This window comes from Homarus americanus, unplaced genomic scaffold, assembly GCF_018991925.1.
Source record: "Homarus americanus isolate GMGI-L3 unplaced genomic scaffold, GMGI_Hamer_2.0 scaffold6922, whole genome shotgun sequence".
NCBI classification, from domain to species: Eukaryota; Metazoa; Arthropoda; class Malacostraca; order Decapoda; family Nephropidae; genus Homarus; species Homarus americanus.
In genome coordinates, this window is record NW_024734765.1 from 36,081 (window position 1) to 56,570 (window position 20,490).

Sequence of the window (20,490 nt, forward strand, 5' to 3'; positions counted from 1 at the left end):
AATAATAATAATAATAATAATAATAATAATAATAATAATAATAATAATAATAATAATAATAATAATAAAAGACACACACACACACACCAGTAAATACCATTATAAGTTTTTCACAGTAGAAAAGTTCCATGATATATTGGCCGGTTGGAGCAGACAAGAGAAAATGGGTTTTGTTACGTAAAATACACGAGCTTTATAAAACGCGGGACTACGCTGCATCATAGCCAACAGCTGCTTACATCATCATTTAACCTGACAGAATAACTTATTTATACAAACTTAAACACCAATCTTAAACTCCTTGTGTTAATATGGTACTTGTGTGAGGTAAGTGTGAGGAATAATAATAGTTATGTGGTATTAGACGGAGATAAGTGTCAGTAATAATTAGCTTCACATTAGTCACTCGAGTTAATAATCATTCACAACTTGGAGATTATTTGTCAAGTTTGTGCTTCAGTTGATATATGTAAAATTACTTGACCAAATGACATCCCAATAATATAAATTACTTTTCTCACCCTAATTACTCGCGGTCTGTAGTTATTTAAGATCATTTTGTTGGTATTTATGTGTTTTTCTGGATGTTAAACTCCTTAAATTCCAACCCCGAGAGAAGAGTATATGATGATCGAAAAATTCCTCTCCCTCCTTTCCTTTCCCATCCCTCCCTTTCCCTCCCATTACGTCCCTCCTTTTCCGTCCCTCCCTCCCATCATTCCCTTCCCTCCCTTCTTTCCCATCCCATCCCTCCCTCCCTCCCTTACCGCCATCCCTTCCCCTCCCCTCTCCCTTACTCCCTTCCTTCCTCTCCATCCCTCCTTCCCTTCCTTCATCTTCCTACATCATTCTTTTCCTTCCTCTTCCTCCATTACTCTCCCTTCTCCTCCTTCCCTTCCACTCCCTTCCTTACCGCTTCCTCTCCCTTCTCCTTCCTTCCTTCCTTCCTTCCCATCCCCTCCCTCTCTTCCCCATCCGCCCTTTTCCTCCTCCTTCCCCTCCCGTCCTAACCCCTCCCCCCTCCCTTCCGTTCACCTTCATTCCCCCCCTCTATTCCCTCCCCATTCCATTCCCAACCATCCCTCCCTTCTCCTCCTCCCTTCCCCTCCTCCCCCTCCTTCCCTTCTCCTTCCTTCCCCTCCCTCCTCCTTCCCTCTCTTCCTTTCCCCTCCTTTCCATTCCCCTCTCACCCTTTTCTCCCTCTCTTCCTCTTCCCCTTACCCTTCCTCCTTCCTTCCCTCCCTTCCCCTTCTTCCCTTTCCCTCTACCTTCTCCCCTACCTTACCCTTCCTTCCGCTCCTTCCTCTTCCTCCCTCTGTCCCTTCCCATCCCTTCCCTTCCAATCTTCCCTTCCGTTCACCTCCATTCCCCTCCTTCCCCCTCCCCCTTTGCCCTCCCCTCCCTACCCCCTCCCTCACTTCCCTCCCACCCTTCTCCTTCCTCCCTTCTCCTCCCTTCTAATCCTTCCCTTTCCCTCACTATTTTACCCCCCTTCCGCTCCTTTCACTCTTTCTCTCCCTACCTTCCGCTCCATTCCCTCCCCTACCTTCCCTTTCCCTTCCTCCTTCAATCCGTCTCCTTCCCATTCACTTCCTACCCCTCCTTTCCCTTCCTTCCCATCCCCTCCTTTCCTTTCCATCCATTACCCTTCCTTTCCTTCCCTCCGATTCCCATCCACTCCCATTATTCTCCTTAATCACTTGATTGAGAATAATTATTTCCAGTTCCGGAATAACCCGAGATACAACTTACGACACCCAGAGCTACTAAGACCACCCCCCATGCGCTCCTCTCAGTCCCAGAACCTCAGTAAAATGTGAAGGTGTGGAACAACTTACCTCTACCCACCCCAGCAAAGACTACTCTCCCTTCCTTTAAATCGTCTCAAACAATATCTAGTGTACCTCCAAAACCATTGCATCACATATTGTCCCGTAGATAGATAGAAATTACCATTGCAATAATTATATATTTGCCGTCAAGACTGATCTTACTGTTTTGTCCCCTTGTTGTATTGCTTCCCCCACTTATCAGATTAATGTATAATTATCAACTCCACTGTAAAATATGTTTATGCTTACTGTAAAAATAAATAAATAAATAAATAAATAAAAAAACTAACGTATTGATATTCGTGATAACATTCTCATGACTGGAGTATGGCCTATTACAACTCTTGGTGTTTGCTCAGATGGTCCTCCCGTTGCAGATCGAAACTGATCCGTTTCTAACAGATTCATTACATTCTTTTAAACGAGCGCACTTCCTCTGGCGAAATTCTTTGCTACACTGTGTTAAATAACACTGACAATGTTTTTGCTTTGTGAATTTTACTACCAGTTAACACCGGTCAACCCCCTATTCTTATCATATATTGTGACATATTAAAGAGAGATACCATAGCTTGTTTCTTAACTCGCATCTTTCCGGTAGCTCAGTTATCTATGCCTAATATTGTATAACTTTCCTTCGTTACGAAAGTTTGGTATTGATTCTTCTGGTTGACATCTTGTATTAGCCCACTTCTCATCACTTTCTCAGATAGTGGTTATAATCATGAGTATTTACACAATTTCGTTGTATCTCGTAGTATGCGAAATTCCTATACAGTACAGCACCTCAGTTTCTAGAGTGCCTGCCATTCCTACCGTATGTGGGTGATTAAACGTAGTACTACTGTATAGTATAGTATATAATGCTATGACATTATCTGGTTTTAGTGCTATGGGTTTTATATGTATTCCTGGTAACTTCTCTGTGGTTACTACACATTATAAAAGGAATAAAAGCACATTCATTTTACAATGAAACACACAATCAGAGGTACCAACCTTACCAATACATGGCGTCAGTCTCCCAGCGAGAACCATCGCACCCAGGGGTGCAGAATAATTTTATGCTGATTGTACAGTATACAGTATATCAGGTGCCTTCAAAAGAGTTCAGGCACACTCTGTATCTGTATTTTTCTGGATAAATAAGCTGTTTCAATATCAGTATCTGAGCCTCCAAATCAAATGGATACGTTCAGCCCAATTTGAAAAATATATTTGGTACCTACAATAAAGACTATTAAAATCAATGTTAAAATTTTTGATAGAGCTGGTAATGTGTTGAATCACAATAAAGGAAACAGCGAAAACCACAAAGTCACTAGCAATTCAAGGCCAATATTTTAAATACAGCAATACGAATTAGGCAAATTTCGTCTTATTAAGGGACATTTAGTGAACTCAGATATTCATATAATATATGGCTTTTAGATTTACTTGTTTTTCGAATAGGTGTAAATCAGGCGGACAAAAAGTGAGGTAGAGAGTAGGAGTGGTGAGGGGCGCCTCGGGTCGGAACACCTCTACAGTCCTGCAGGTGGCAGAGCAGTAAACATGTTTTACTGCAGCTGTGGTGATTAATGTTGATTTCTAATTTTCTGTCTCATTACCTGATATTTATGGTGATACTGAAACAACAGCAGCCGAAATACCAATTGGAATATTGAGTTAATATTGGCAAGAATCTTTAATTGCTTCTATTAACGTGTGTTATAAAAATGCAGTGATTTGTGCAATCCATTTTAAAACTAATATTATAACAAACAGAACTCAATATTTACGACCACCGCCTCTCACTACACAACAAAACTCGCCCCCACAGTATTACTCGTGTGTTTTTCACTTAGTTTAACGTAAGCACATATTTTATACTTGTATAACAAATTGCGCGTATAAAAAATGAAACATTCCAGTTTTCTAAAATTGTTCAAAATAATGGATCAAAGGCAATCACTAGTGGCAATTCCATCTGCATAGTTTGACAGTTCATCTTTATATAATGAGGAGAATAATGGTAGTTAATCGTGGAGGTTTTTCCCTTCTAGTAAACTGACAGGTATTAAGGCATCGTTCCGGGGGTTCAAAGGTGGCTCGATACTGTGTTTGGAGGCAATGTGTGCACAGGAGACGCTAGTAGTGAGCCCTGTGAGGGAAAAACTCACTAGCGTCATGTCAACCGTGAACCTTTAAGATGACCCTAATCTGCAGAACAAATTACTTGGTTTGGGGGAAGACGTGTATCTCCCCAGACACATTAAAGGTTTACAGTTGATAGGAAGCCAGAGATTGCCCCCTCATAGAAACACAATTCTCTATTCTAATAGACTAAACAATTAGCCTCATCCCATCTACAAACTCATGCTATGATCCCGAAAGGAAACCAAAATGAGAAGTTTTCTAAGCCCAATATATACCTACCATTTTCCTTTAAAAGGTTGACATAAATTTATATAGTTGTGTTTTGTATCATATTTTACTTAGTACGTACGTGAGTGTGTGTGTGTGTGTCAGTAGTGTACTCGTACTAACAGGGAGGTACTACCGCCTGGGAAGATATTGGAAGCATGATATAATGTGTTGTCTATGGTAGACCCTGCTTCCATATGGCATCACGAAAATTGTGACCAAGTCCCAGGTTGCTGATCTGACTTTCTGCCTCATTTACACACAATTTATTATAAATTTTACTTATTTGAATTATTATTATTATTATTATTATTAGTAGTAGTAGTAGTAGTAGTAGTATTAGTATTAGTATTAGTATTAGTATTAGTATTATTATTATTATTATTATTATTATTACTATTACTACTACTACTACTACATTTTCGCCCCCCAGACCCCGATGTGGGTCGGTGACTTGTGCCCGGGTGAACTAATCTCCGCAAAAAAAAAGTTATAGTGTGAGGAGCGATATAGTGTGAAGCCTCTAGTGACATAGGGTGTGGGTCAAGTTCTTTTTACATTGATGGCAGGGAACTGGTCTTATACCCTTCTGTGTGTGTTATATGTTTCAGTGATAATTGCTCTTTTCGCAAGTACGAACTGTTTTTTATATACAGTATGAGGAATTATGTAGATAAACTTTATATATATATATATATATATATATATATATATATATATATATATATATATATATATATATATATATATATATATCATAAAGTAAATCTCACAGTATTAACCTCACCTCATCTGACCGGATTTACTTAAACAGAAACTGATTTTTAGTAAAGGTGAGATAATAGAGTGAAGGATGTCGTATGTGAAATCGAACTAAAATTACAGTAAATGTAATAACTTCATGATGTTATATAAATAACTAAAAACAAATCTGTTTAGAAAGAGATTCCATTGCAATTTAATATTGACTATGACATCTAGCCATATATATTGCACGACATATATAGACTTCAGGGCTGCTGTACACAATATACACTCCGGGGTGCCACAGTCTACACTCGCCCCTCACTCTATTAGCGTCACTCAGCCTCTCATAACAGCTCGCTGTGTATCAACCACATCAAGCCTTATCCACATTCTTCCTGTATTATACTGTGCAAAATATATCTCACATTTATGTTACACAGCTTTGATGCTCAGGATACATTTCTTTACACTTGCGTGTATGAACTAAATATAAACTTAGTGAAATATTATTCTACATGTAAAGGCTCTCCGGGAAGGGAAAACAGAGAGGTAAATTTTCCACTATATATCAAGAGGACTTCAGTAATGGGGTATCTTTAAGACTGAGTCAGTGAGGGTGAAATAATAAGGTCTGGAATAGTGAAAGGAAAGAGGAGGAGGAAGGGAAAGAGAGGGAGAGAATTTAACAGGTGGTGGGCGGTTCGCCATAATAAATCTAAACCTAACTGCTGAGCTATTACGGTGTGTGGATGGGGAGCCTCACCTTGAATGTCCGGTAAGGTGGTATGGTGGTGTGTGTGTACCCTGCTGTGTTGTGGTGGTGTGTGTACCCTGCTGTGTTGTGGTGGTGTGTGTACCCTGCTGTGTTGTGGTGGTGTGTGTACCCTGCTGTGTTGTGGTGGTGTGTGTACCCTGCTGTGTTGTGGTGGTGTGTGTACCCTACTGTGTTGTGGTGGTGTGTGTACCCTGCTGTGTTGTGGAGCCAGAGTTATAATTTTCCTTCCAAGTTCTCTCGTCTCTCTCTGTTGGTGGTTTTCTAATTCTCCAGTATGGTATTAAAGACTTCGGTACCTCTGGTAAAGTTCCTAATTCCAAGCATTTTTTGGCAGTAAAGTTTATTTTGGCCTTTAACTGGGTAGTGATAACTCCCAGGACCGGGTCTATATTTAGGGTGTGAGAGGGTTCTGTGGCGGGCGGTGAAGATACTGTTATTTATGGATTCGTTAATTACATGATACCAGTTATTTGGGGCATCATCAACACCTTCCAGATTACCTTCACGAATATGTTCATCATTCATGTTGTTCCTCGACTGTCTGTAACTTTGTCTCAACTCTCGTCTCAGCTGGGCTGAGTCACAACTGGACGCGACTGACAAGTGACAATTATTGGAATGCTATAGGAGGGTATTTTTGGTCCAGGTGCCGAATTTTGTGTTTTCATTCGCAGGAATTTTGCCTGGAATCGTTGCTGAATGTGTTGAATAAAATGTTGGAAAAAGTGGATAATTATGTTTAATCAACACTCCTTGAATTAATGTGTCCAGGCTCCAGACAGCACGAGCATTATTTCAAACACTGACTCTTGATGACAATCTGCAGAACCTTTCTGTAGTTATTCTTAATTTATTTTATTCCTTGTTCCTTGGATGAAGTTAGAATGGGGTACATACACTCTTCGCCGCTGGAAGACAAAATTTGGGTGATGTCCTTACTAACCTCAACAGTCTTGCCACTGTGCCAGTTTTACAAAATATTGACAATTGTTCCATCCAGCACTGCGAATAGACAATTTGAAATTCCTGGTAAAACACTTTTGATGGTTCCTCAACGCGTGCAACAAGTATGGTAATGTCTTAGTAATCCAACATTTCAGTTGTCCATGATGGTGTCACTGGTACTGTTCCAGGCAGAAGACAAGCCACTTATTGTTAAATAAAGGGGACCTTTTGTTACTGGACTTAACGCTAAATTAATTAAAAGAAAAACAAAAGGCCAGAAGCAGAAAATCTGAATCCTGATTGACCTCTGAAACAAATTTGACCCGAGATTCAAAATCTAAACATATGCTGGCTGATGTCACGGCTTTGTCCAACCAGAGCTCTCTAAGTTGACAGTGAAACGTCTCCTGAGACGATCAAATTAACAGAGTTTTTTTGAGCACAAATGTTACAATGTAATTTGTCAGTGATAGCATTTGCCTACGGGCCATTTATCCCATATTCACTAACAAAGCCATTTGTGGTAGCAGATACCATGAAGGTTTACACTAATTAAGACAAACGGGGAACTTGTTCATAATCCTGAATTGTATTTAGTGTTTTGGGGATTTTCTGAGTACATACAGTATGTAAGTATGACACCATCAACGTTTTCGTGAACCGGGTTCTTGCTTTTTTAAACAAAACTTTTATTTAAAATTTGTGTACATACCTTCTGGAAATGTAAACAATGAGATTGGGCTGACATTCCCAAGTTCCACCGGTCATCAACCCTTCGTATGAAATTCATAGATTCATAAGAGTCAACAATCTTCCCCTCGTTCGTCTACTCCTCTTTTGTCGTCACACACTAAGAGACTGTCAACAAAAGCTTCGGAGTTCACCAAGTATTATACCATAACATTTGATTTGCCAGTCTGTACCACGATGTAGTGTTACAATAACTTTCTCTAATGCAAACTTTTGTTATTTTCTTTGTCCGGTTACCACACCAGTATTCCTTACCAGTCTGCGAATACTAATTTACTTGTTTATGTCTCTCTTACTCCCCCTCCCTCAAACAGAAACGCATCCATTCTGCTTATTGCCATGAAAACATTAAATTGCTTCTCAGAATCCTTATTTTGTCCACATTTAGTCTCTCAAAAGCATTAACTATATTTGCGATTTTTGTTATATTTACTTACCGGTTTTATATAATAATTCAGCAAAATTTACTTACTAATTTAAATATGTCTGGAAACTTTTTATATTGTACTGTACTATAGGTTCATCATTGTTTTATTGGGAGTAAGACAATGTTGTTGCGTCTTCCAACTTTGAGGTAACTTGATTTCAGTTTTTAGTTTACATATCAAAGAACTAAAAGTGAGTTAGGCGAGCTCCTGCCAACACTATTTTTTCCTGGCGCCTGATTCCGAGATTCATAAACGCTTGTGTGTTATTTCTTCGTGTATTAGGACTTTGTCTTTATGCAGCGTCTACAATATTATCACAAGGGAAGTGACTACAATGAGAAAGTAGGGAGGAGATCAAAGTAACAGAAACAACTGTTGTCAACTCTGGTGTCATGTAGGTACGGTGTTGTAAGATGGTATCGATAAAAACAAGAAAACCTTGGCCGACCGAAAAGTGCGCCACTCCAGAGCTTATGTATAAACCATTACAGAGCAACACATGTCTTGTTGTCTGGCGCGATCATCATCCTCAGGAGCCAAGTAAAACCTGAACTTAGTATTTTTTTAGGAGGGGTTTCATGTTGTCTATGTTGTGTACAGGTTAATTACACATACCCACAGGCACACACACGCCCCCCCCCCACACTCACACACACACACACACACACATACATTCGCAGTTCCTAGTATTCCTGCTTCAATTCCCTGGAGTGGCTAATCATTTGCCAGCCATCACAACTGCCAGACTGAGCAGCGTCAAAGGCACCAATGAAGTGCTCCGGCTTTTGCTTCAGTATCATCCTGGGAGTGGCTTCGTGTGGTTGGTTCCTGTACTGTGTGATGCCTGGTGTAATATAGCTTGTTTTATTAACTCTTGTGTCTACCTTGACCCCAGTGATCGCAAAGACATTGATCTTGCTACCCAAACAATAAGGCTTTACAACAGACATCTGAACTGACCTCTCTACGTTATGACTGGGGGCGTTTCTAGGGCATATCTTCTCTGGTAATACTTCCCTTAGAGACATTCCAAACGGTTGTCACACTGGCGTCAGCATCCTCAACGGCTGTGTGTCTGTTACCCTTCCACTTTTCTTAATGGACTGTAATGTTAAGTTTACTATTATTGCCTTTTGATTTTATGTCAAATTACATCTTTCTCAATATTGTCAGATACATCAGTGACGATGTACTGGACATTTGCTATTATGCACAGACAGGCACGTACAGAGTATCACTGTACTATCGAGCTACAATATTATAATTTAATTTTCTCTCTCATATATACTCGTTATATATATATTGAAACTAACTAACTAACTCTCTCTCTCTCTTTCTCTCTCTTAACCACTTGTGTACGGGTCTCTCTCTCCTGAGTAAACTAGTCTGGTGTTGGCCAAATAAAATATCAAAAGTGGCGTCCCCGTTGTGAAGGAATTAATCCCTCTCCCACTCCCTCTCATCTCTTCCTGTCTCTCTCTCCCTCCGTCCTTCCCTCTGCTCTGCCCATGCTCAGTATCTCCCCTCACTCTTTTTTCTATCTCTTTTTCCTCTGCCTCTTTCTTTCTATTCCTTCCTATTTCTCATCTACCTCTTTTTTCTCTCTCCTTCCATATTTCATCCTCTCCCTTCTCATTGTCTGTTATTCCACCTCACTGTCTTCCTATCTCTTTCTCTCTTTCTCTTCTCCATCTCTGTCTTTCTCTCCCTCACATTGTTTTGGTCACTTGCGAGTCTGATCCATCGGTTCTTTTGACGTCTTTGCAGGTTTTTTTTTATTAATTCAATTGTAGATGTTCACGGCTGATTCTAATTTGCTTTTATTACCCCCCTCTCTCTCTCTCTCTCTCTCCTATAACATGGGTCAGAAGGGTGAGGCAGGGATGGGAATGGGTCATTATCTCTTTGTTTTTACGTAGCTACGATCTATTTCCCACCTCAACACACTTTAAACCCGAACCCAGTGAGACAGTTAAATTGTTGTTCTTGTGTAAGCTGCAAGTTATTTTAGTTTTAATCATTCAATAGACTATTCAGTTTCATTAAATACGGAACCCAATCTATGACTGTTCTTGACACTTGAGTCGTTCTTTCTAAATAATTATATCAGTTATATTTGTTTTCATTGGTACGTTTCCGAGTTCACATTGTTACATTCCCTGAACTCATCTGTGTGTTAGTGTGTTAGTGTTTTTTCTTTTAGTAATTACTCGACTTGCGGCCCATTATCGTAGTGGCAATATTTAAAAGTATTTCTCATCAAAATTCTTGAAATGAAAAACAAATTGCTTGTAAATGTGATAAATTTATGTAAATGAATCCAAAATAGTCCAGCTAATGGACTTTACTTAACTACTGTTACTGAAACACCAGTTTAAACTCACCTCTAGTGGCCCACACGGTCGTCGCCATCAGGATGAAATATAATATAGTTGTCCAAATCCCGGCCATTGTTAGGAGTGACAAATGTTACTTTTAGTCACAAAGACACACGTAGCGACATTTTTTTTTCAGGTTCAGTCACTATCACTACCAGACTGAGGTACACTTAGTAGCTCTCAACACTCACTATAGCTCACTTTCTCTCTCATCATCACACATCACCTCACTGTCATAGTTTTTTGTCATTTTTTTCATTTTCTGATAGTAAACAAACCATCACTGATCACTAATTAGCACAAAGACGATACTACTTACTTCTTCTTCTTGTTAACACCGACACATAATCACTATAGTTCATTAACTAGTTTGTTCCTGCACCGTCACAAGAACCTTACCTGCTAATATCCAGTTCGTTCGCCTTCAATAAATATCTCAAGTATATTGTTTTGATTTTTTTTAAAGTTTCACTGTTTTTGGTTGAACATCATCAGCATGTTCTCCGCATGGTTGACAGCCGTGTGTAGACCATTACAAACTATCTTTGTCCTGCTCTGGATACTTGACAGGTACTATTTCATTACGTCACAGTCGCTGGTGTTTCAATAATAGTTCTTTTCCTCATCCTTCACTCTAGCAGTTGTATTTGAAACACATTTTGACGTGTGAAATAACTCGAAGGCTTGTTACTCTTTACCTCCCGGGGAGAGGCATGCTGAGCAAACATACTGTGTGAACAAACAGAACTCTCATGTAGAGCTCAGACAAGTGTCGTTCTCATGTGTACTCAGAAGAGTCCCTGAAGATGACTGTTTAGATATTTTTTTTCCTTTATGTGACTAAGGTCACTCGTCTGTCTGAGGTGCTCTTACATACTATGTCAAGTTCAGAATGTCATCATCATCTGCCGACATGTCAGGTTCAGCAGCTCGGCATCTGGAAGTAAAAGATAAAATTAGAACTACAGAACTTCAGTATTTCTATTCACAACTGAACACCTTGTGATAACTGAAACAATCCTCACAGCTTCCTGTAAACAATAGATGTATATTAAGAGTGTTATAAGTTACCCACAACACCCATTATGATGACGTCACTGTTTGCTTACGACGGACTTGGTAGACAGACTGTAGCTAAAGCATTGTTAATTTTAAAACAAGATAGTGGGTGTGTTAAATGTGAAAAAGGGGTTACATCACAAAACTCTCTAATTAAAACATAAGATACGGAAGGAGACTTTGACTAGCAGGGGTGATAATTAGGAACAGTTTTCTGGACAACTTCAAGAGGAAAAGACCATACTAGTCCAAAAGCAATGCAGCATCTGGGGGCAGGGGAGAGAGAGAGTGAGGCGTCTGATGGTCCGGTAGCCCCAGCCACCAGATAAAAGCTCGTACACGTTCATCTATACAAGTTGTTTACATATTTTCATCATTGCATTAAACATTAAATATTGAGCAAAATGAAACCAAACTTGTCCGCCAAATTAGCAAAAGTCAGAATCCAAATATTAGCCGAATATGCAAATGGTACGGTCCAGTATTGTGAAATATTTATACTAACCGAACAGTCTTACAAACTAACCTCTTTTATACTTTAAATATTATACGTACCTGACAGCTCCCATGGTATACTGTAAATAGTTCTCTAGACTTGTGCTCACTTACTATTATACAAACAATAATATAACGTAAATTTTGACAGCTTTACACGTTTACTTTACTTCAGCAAGCGTCAAGACCGGTCTATTGATCATCAAGGTCAACCCTGATCCACCTGGCATTCAAGATGGTTGTGTGTCACTTTAGCAACTTAAGAAAACAGAGCGACGTCTACTTAAGGCGATTAATGGGGAATAAAGTGCAGACATCTGGGAAAACCTTAGTAATTCACTAATGCTTATCATAAGACTCGAATGTCATAGGTCGATCGGTACAGTTTTAAAGAGCAGTTGTTACAGACCTAAAAAACGCTCGACTCTTCTGAAATGGTTGCAAGAATGTATACAATAAAGTCTTTATAGTTTCTGCGGCATTTTGAAGTCTTTTACTGCACCTAATTGGTGAATCTACATAAACGGAACAAAAATATAACTTTGTAATTACCACGTTGTTCATGTTAACAAAAGTCACTATGACAGCAAAAAGCTGACGTGTTTGTAATGCTGCTCTCATGCCCGTACACCCATTAACAGTAACATAAGCTACGCTACAACTGTAATGAACATTATCGAGTGAGAGATGCTCTAATTTTTCTTTATAGCGTTTTTTTCGTATCGTTTAGTTTATAATTAAATTGAAATTATAGAAAAGTGTTGAAAACACTGCTGGCCAGTGCAGCTGGCCAGTTGTCTATATCAGGGAGCGGACTGTAAACAGAGATCCTGACATAATTATTATGTGAACACAATTGCTACATAGACTGTGTCGCCACCTTGTCTTTTTTTTGTGTTACACTAAATAGTGATCATTGCCAATTAGCGATAACCTCTATGCATTTTTTTTCTGAGTAACCATAAACGGACCTGAACAACATAATATATATAAATAAACAGCTTAACACAAAAACCTAACCTAACCTAACCTACTTAAAGTAATCTGGGACCATTTGGGTGCACGCAAAATAATTCTCACATTATATCAATAAAAACAAAAAGTTATCCCTATTCAGCAAAAAGGTCAGTTTCTTTTTAAGTTTTAATCGGTGATTATCTCTTGTTAGTTGGCCCTGTGACGGTCACTGCTATTGTCAGAGGGACTCACATTTGACCCCTTGTGTACGGGTTCTCCTCTCAGCTGAATATAATCGTCTGGCTTGAGCGAAATAAGATATTAAGTGTCTACATGCTAATTTCCTCCTATTGTCCCACGGTCACTGCTACACTACTCCTCCTGTGCCGCAGTAACTGCTGCATGCTACCTTCCTCCTGCTATGCTCTGTAACTGCCGCATGCTACACTTCCCTTGCTGTGCTCGGTAAGTGCCGCATGCTACACTTCCCCTGCTATGCTCGGTAACTGCCGCATGCTACACTTCCCCTGCTGTGCTCGGTAAGTGCCGCATGCTACACTTCCCCTGCTGTGCTCGGTAACTGCCGCATGCTACACTTCCCCTGCTGTGCTCGGTAACTGCCGCATGCTACACTTCCCCTGCTGTGCTCGGTAAGTGCCGCATGCTACACTTCCCCTGCTGTGCTCGGTAAGTGCCGCATGCTACACTTCCCTGCTGTGCTCGTAAGTGCCACACTTCCTGCTGTGCTCGGTAAGTGCCACATGATACACTTCCTCTGCCTCGGTAAGTGCCGCATGCTACACTTCCCTGCTGTGCTCGGTAAGTGCCACATGCTACACTTCCCCTGCTGTGCTCGGTAAGTGCCGCATGCTACACTTCCCCTGCTGTGCTATAATTGTTCATTTATGCTTCACTATCTAAGTTTGTGTCCCTTTTCCTCATACACATGAGCATGACACCTAACTCTAGCTCCTGCAACGACTGTTTTTTGCAAACTTTAATAACACGCTCCTGTAAAAGCTGATGGGACAAGCTTTACCATCACTAATGATCGATGGCCACCAGTCTCGTATTTTGTTCCAGGCAGCTGTGTGATGACGGCTCCTATGACCTGCCTCACCCCTCCCCCCTCCCGTGCTGTGACTGTCGTTTTCCACCCGCTACGTCACAGTCGAAATAATTTCTCTTGACGCTAAATCGAACCGCGAATTGTTTTGTTTTCCGTTTTAGAGTTCTTAGTAATATATACAGTATATGTGATACAGCTATGTGCATCAGGTAGATCCTAATGAGCTTGGAGTGCCTGCTGTTTGATACTGCACTCCGTTATTAAGTCAAGTAATGAGGAATTGATATTAACCTATAAAAATATAAAAAAACGAGTGAGTTAATTAAATATATCGCAGTGGTATAAATAACATAAATATGGTAATTTTGGGGCCAGATGGTAATAATGAAACCTTTGATGAGGATCTGTCAGCCATCCACGTCCTCCTTCTGGGGTTAATATTCTTATTGATATTTTCCACATCGGTAGAGTTCCAATATGTATCCCCAGGCATATCATGTTATTACTAAACGTACACTGTGGGCCTTAAATTACTGAGGGTCTGTACACAACTGGTCATGTGTACAGCAGCTAAACTTGTTGTTCGTTTTGGTTTTTTACAATACTGTTCATGACAGCGGTGAAAATGCATAAATGGAAGCACAGTGGCCTTCCAGTATATCCAGTAAAATAATGTATATTTACTGACAATGTATAAATGGAAGCTCTGTGACGCTTCTGTTTATTCAGTAAAATAATATATATTTCGGAGAGATATAGAATGAAGGGTCAAATAGCAGGTGGAAAAACTTTTATAAAACAAAGCCTGAGGGACACACACGCACCAGAGTAAACTACAGTGTATAAAGGTAACCAAATTACATCGGCCTTTGATCAAACACAAAAGTTATAATCAACCAAATTATATACAACAACCACCTTAAAGAGACTCTCACCTCGATGGTCAAAATTATCTCTATTCTACGAACCTAAAGTTACCCTTCAAGCTGGTCTCAAACACAATACATAAAACCCTACAGACAACACCTCAACATCCCTCGAAGGTTGACGTGCTAAGCCAGAGAACCAAACACAACCTTACAAACACAATCTTACAAACACAACCAAAATAATCAACAAACATGAAAAAAAATAAAGTTAAAATTTGATTAAAGTTTTCTTCGCTTGCGTATTGACCGACACTCGTGGTGATGGACTGCCCAGGCCTATATTTACCCATGTACTGTACTTCATCATTTGATAAACTTCCAACACGATGGACCACCGACATACCAATGAGGCTCACCGTAACGATGTTCATTCTCTCATTATCCGTCATGTTCCTCCTTATTCTCTATGTTCTCCCGTGTACCCTTCATGTTACCCCGTGTACCCTCGATGCTACCAGTGGATCCTACATGTTTCCCAGTGTACCCTCCAGTTTCCCAGTGTACCCTCCTGTTCCCCGGGGTACTTTCTTCACACAAAACTTGCAGCAGGCAGTGAAGTATTCGGTACACCCTGAGGGACATGCTCGGTTAAAGCTGTCCCTCATGTCACGGGTATTTCGAGGGCTGACAGCAGCACTAAACCGCAGTACCTGACGTCAGCCTCGCCGCCTTGTGAAGCCGCTTAATATTCTGGCTGGCAGGATCTGAGCCACTCACACGCCACACTCTTAACACGATGAAAATTTTGATGGTCATAAAGTTAATGATAATAACTTCTATAATGACCTGATCCTGAGAGGTCCATAAATAATGAGTGATCATAAAGGTTGACTCATAAATAGAGAGGTGATCATAAAGGTTGACTCATAAATAATGAGTGATCATAAAGGTTGACTCATAAATAATGAGTGATCATAAAGGTTGACTCATAAGTAATGAGTGATCATAAAGGTTGACTCATAAATAATGAGGTGATCATAAAGGTTGACTCATAAATAATGAGGTGATCATAAAGGTTGACTCATAAATAATGAGTGATCATAAAGGTTGACTCATAAATAATGAGTGATCATAAAGGTTGACTCATAAATAATGAGTGATCATAAAGGTTGACTCATAAATAGAGAGGTGATCATAAAGGTTGACTCATAAATAGTGAGTGATCATAAAGGTTGACTCATAAATAATGAGTGATCATAAAGGTTGACTCATAAATAATGAGTGATCATAAAGGTTGACTCATAAATAATGATCATAAAGGTTGACTCATAAAGCGGGAGGTAACCTTATACGCTGACTCATAATGAATGAGTTTCTCATGAATATTAAGACTTATAAAAGAGGTGAATATAAAGACATTAACTAATAAGTGTCACCCAGACTCACGTGGACACAGGCCCCGACTCGGGTGTTTCATTTTATAAATATAAAAAATAATTAACTCTGAAGATGGTTAGAAGTCAGTGGTGGCTCATGTACCAGGAGAGCTTCACTAAGGTACGGGCCAGCGGTGTTTCATGTACCAGGAGAGCTTCACTAAGGTACGGGCCAGCGGTGGTTCATGTACCAGGAGAGCTTCACTAAGGTACGGGCCAGCGGTGGTTCATGTACCAGGAGAGCTTCACTAAGGTACGGGCCAGCGGTGGTTCATGTACCAGGAGAGCTTCACTAAGGTACGGGCCAGCGGTGGTTCATGTACCAGGAGAGCTTCACTAAGGTACGGGCCAGCGGTGGTTCATGTACCAGGAGAGCTTCACTAAGGTACGGGCCAGCGGTGGTTCATGTACCAGGAGAGCTTCACTAAGGTACGGGCCAGCGGTGGTTCATGTACCAGGAGAGCTTCGCTTAAGTTATAATAAATGCGGATCTCTCTCCCTCTCTCTCTCCTGACGATCAATAGTGAGATAAGCTGAAGATCATCCCACTAATAAGTTATAAAGCACCGGAGTAGAGTGAATCATTAAGGCACATACTCGTCAACCCAGAAATATTAACGGCACACTCCTTAAGACTCATTCGTGATAACTCAACACCAACCATCTCATTGTCCAAGATATTATATACCTGTATATTAATATCATTTTGGTATTGTAAATTAAATATTTTCAATATTTCTTCAGTGTAAAGAAAAAAGTTTTGGCTACTAAAGACAATATATCACCTGGAGTCCACTATATTATTACCAGAAATAGTTCTGGCATTACTCGTACTGTTTACATAACAACCTCTTGATGGACACGACTACCACCTCCCCAAACCTATTATTTACAACGCATGCAAATAACATTGTCATTATGACTTTACAGAGTTGCTTTGAATACAGCTTTCCAACACATTATGTCTACGACAACAAACTTATAAATATTGTCACCAGTATCTGCGACATCAGGTAAAGCAGCTTACATACACATCTTATGTAACATTATAAATGCGACTTTCATTACAATTAAAATTTATTTACATACATATTCCTACTCTTACATGTCTTAGGAAAATACGAATTTCATACTAAACTAGCCACTTCCTTTTTTGTTTTGTGGCAAGTTCCAGTTGTCATTCCTGATTTTCCACCAAATTCTCAGCCAAGAGCGTCAAAATGAATAATTTAGCAACGTCTATGAATTGTTATATCACACGTTACTGCCTTACAGCACATTACTGCCTTGAGATGCTGGAACAAAACTTAAATTCTAATACAAAAGAAAACAACTACACCAGTCGCTCTAATAACACGACTCGATTATGTTATTTAGTGTACACAAGATACCTTTTGTGGTGGAGCACCTCCACCAGGTGATCCTGGGGACTGTGGTGGAGCACCTGCAGCAGGTGATCCTGGGGACTGTGGTGGAGCACCTGCAGCAGGTGATCCTGGGGACTGTGGTGGAGCACCTGCAGCAGGTGATCCTGGGGACTGTGGTGCAACACCTGCAGCAGGTGGTCCTGGGGACTGTGGTGCAACACCTGCAGCAGGTGGATCTGGGGACTGTGATGGAGCACCTCAAGCGGGTGGTCCTGGGGACTGTGGTGGAGCACCTCCAGCAAGATGACGAGGTCTCTCACTAGCTCCCTCGGCTCCAGGAGCGACGCGCCTAAACACTACCGTGTGTGAGTCACAACTGAGCCAGTGCCTGTGGTGGCCGGCGAGGCTACCACATCCCTCCCCCAACCCCATCCATCCCCACCCTTCTAACTCACTCGCTCTTTCTGTACAGTATATATATATATATATATATATATATATATATATATATATATATATATATATATATATATATATATATATATATATATATATATATATATATATATATATATACCAATTTGTTTTCCTTGCTTGATATCGGGTAGCAACAATCAAGGGCAGGCATAGATGCTCCTTTTCATTCAGCGTCACCCAATACCTGTCTACTCCTACTAACATGTGTTCTACTGTTATGACCCAGACGTTTAGTCATTTCCTGTGACTACTCTCCGTTCATTTTCATTATCATCACACGGGTCACCAGGTCAAGTAAATTTCCAGGATACTAAAAAAAATGAATTAAACTGTGTAGTAAAAAGCGGTAATTAATGCAATAAATAAATATGGTTAACATGCTAACATTATACTTAAAATTAATTGATAAAGAAAACGTATATCTACTATAGCACACACACGCACACACACGCACACACACACACACACACACACACACACACACACACACACACACACACACACACACACACACACACACACACACACACACACACACACACACACACACACACACACGCAACCTATTTATCTCCCCATTCAGTGTAGGTGACGTAGGAGGGCAGCAAGCATCAGGGAAACATAGCACAGTATAGTACAGCTGTCTGGGCCAGTAATATCGCGTCATCCCAACAGGGTCAGAGACTGTTAACCTGGGTACTTTGGTCCTGACTGAGCTGGGCTTCAGACTTGTTGAAACCTCAGGAGACTTCAGAGTGTCGAGGGAAATGTTCCAGTCGCACTGCCACCTCTCCTCCATGGTACACTTCATGAGCCATAGGTATAATTTTGCCCTACAGATGACACACTATAACCAGCTTCTCCCTTGTCCATCACACTGGTGAAAAAAATTAACAAAGGCCATTTTTTTCATTTTGAATATTCAAATTCTCCCGAATGTTATTGTTTTGCCCTTTCGCCCTGTCATATTTCAGTTGATATTGTTCATGTTTGTTTCCGTTATTAATGTCACTGTATTTCGTTAAAGTCCATATATTTTAGACAACTGACATGTGTTTTGTGTTTTGGAAACGTTAATATTTATGTTTGTCAGGATCAAAAAATGCCTTTATTTTTTCTTTGGCTACGATATTTTTTAATTTACATTATATTCAGGCTGGACAGACAAGCGGAGGTTTCGATTTCGGTATTATGGTGATACTTGTATAATTATCATTAATGACAAATTTTCAAGGAAATAAAATAAAAATGAAATTTGTATTTTTGTATTTTATTATTGCCGCCTATAATCATTTTTGCTTTGAATTTTTTAAGGGTCAAAAGCAGAAGCTAATCCAAATTTCTGACGCGTGTGAAAATTCACAATCATTTAAAAATCTTCCTTTCCAGCACTCATAGCGTGTTCAGTAGTACGGTACTCGTGCTTCCGACTTAACAGTCACGGCCATATATACAGCATGGCCTCGCCTTGTTTTGATTTGGATTGGAAGTGAAATTGGGGTAAAACAGTTGAAGTAAAACAGTGTCATAAAAGTGTCATCAGATGATACGCTAATGAGCGACATAGTTTCTGAAAATCTGTGTCAGGACGTGACCAAACGGTAGAGGGCTACACGTGTAAGGCATTCAGCTTCAAGTGTTGTAGCTGGTCCCATTATACTGAAACATGATTTGCCGTGTTCGACAAGACAGGCAGACAGACAGACGGAGACACGGAAAGACGGACAGACAGGTAGATAAACTTTATTTCAAACGTATTAAATCAGCTCAAACACTACGTTGTGGCTCCCATGCGCATCTAATCTATCACTAGCAAGTCTACGGACTTGGCGCACCCTCATTCAACTACTACGAATAATAATAAAAAAATCTATCACTAGCAAATCTACGGACTTGGCGCACCCTCATTCAACTACTACGAATCAAAACCAGCAGCAAACTGGACAGTCCACTGACACCCAGTACTCCTCAGCGACAGCGAGAAGCTGGTCACGTGACCAAAATCCATCGCTATGATTGGTTGATGGCGGCTGTGCATGTAAACTAATTGCAAATGCAAATACACAGAGCTACTCCGTGAATAACCAATCAGCGTTAGCAATACAGAGTGAGGTTGTTGCGAATAGGCACTCCAGCATAAACGTTCATTCACCAGAATAAATAAAAAATCAAAAGATACTGTAGAACAAGGAAATACTCCAACAAATTCATTAACACACACACACACACACACAGCCACCGGCTACAACTCTATTAATAAACCGTTTATTATTATTATTATAATATATATATACTAAATTATGGAATGATTGACAACCAGCATTTTGGAAGAAAAGATAATAATACTATTAAGAAACATGTAGCGTCACTTGATGGAATCCAAACATACCAATTCTACACTAAATATCTAAATCACTTTTAATATTATCCCGGGCGTCACGTCGTCACTCACTCATTGCTCACTTCTGTTCACTCGAGTTACCAAGGAAATTATTGTCAC

The 20,490-nt window shown here is 40.0% G+C and overlaps 1 long non-coding RNA gene across 1 annotated transcript in view; it reads right to left on the minus strand.

Annotated features, from left to right (window-relative positions):
- Nucleotides 1-17,873, minus strand: part of LOC121870488 — a 34,900-nt gene extending 17,027 nt beyond the window's left edge. Inside the window, exons 1-2 of the long non-coding RNA XR_006089715.1 lie at nt 17,538-17,873; nt 10,268-11,198 (exon numbers count right to left, since the gene is read on the minus strand). This is a non-coding gene — a long non-coding RNA (uncharacterized LOC121870488). The remainder of the gene's footprint in view (nt 1-10,267; nt 11,199-17,537) is intronic.
- Nucleotides 17,874-20,490: the final 2,617 nt, after the last annotated feature.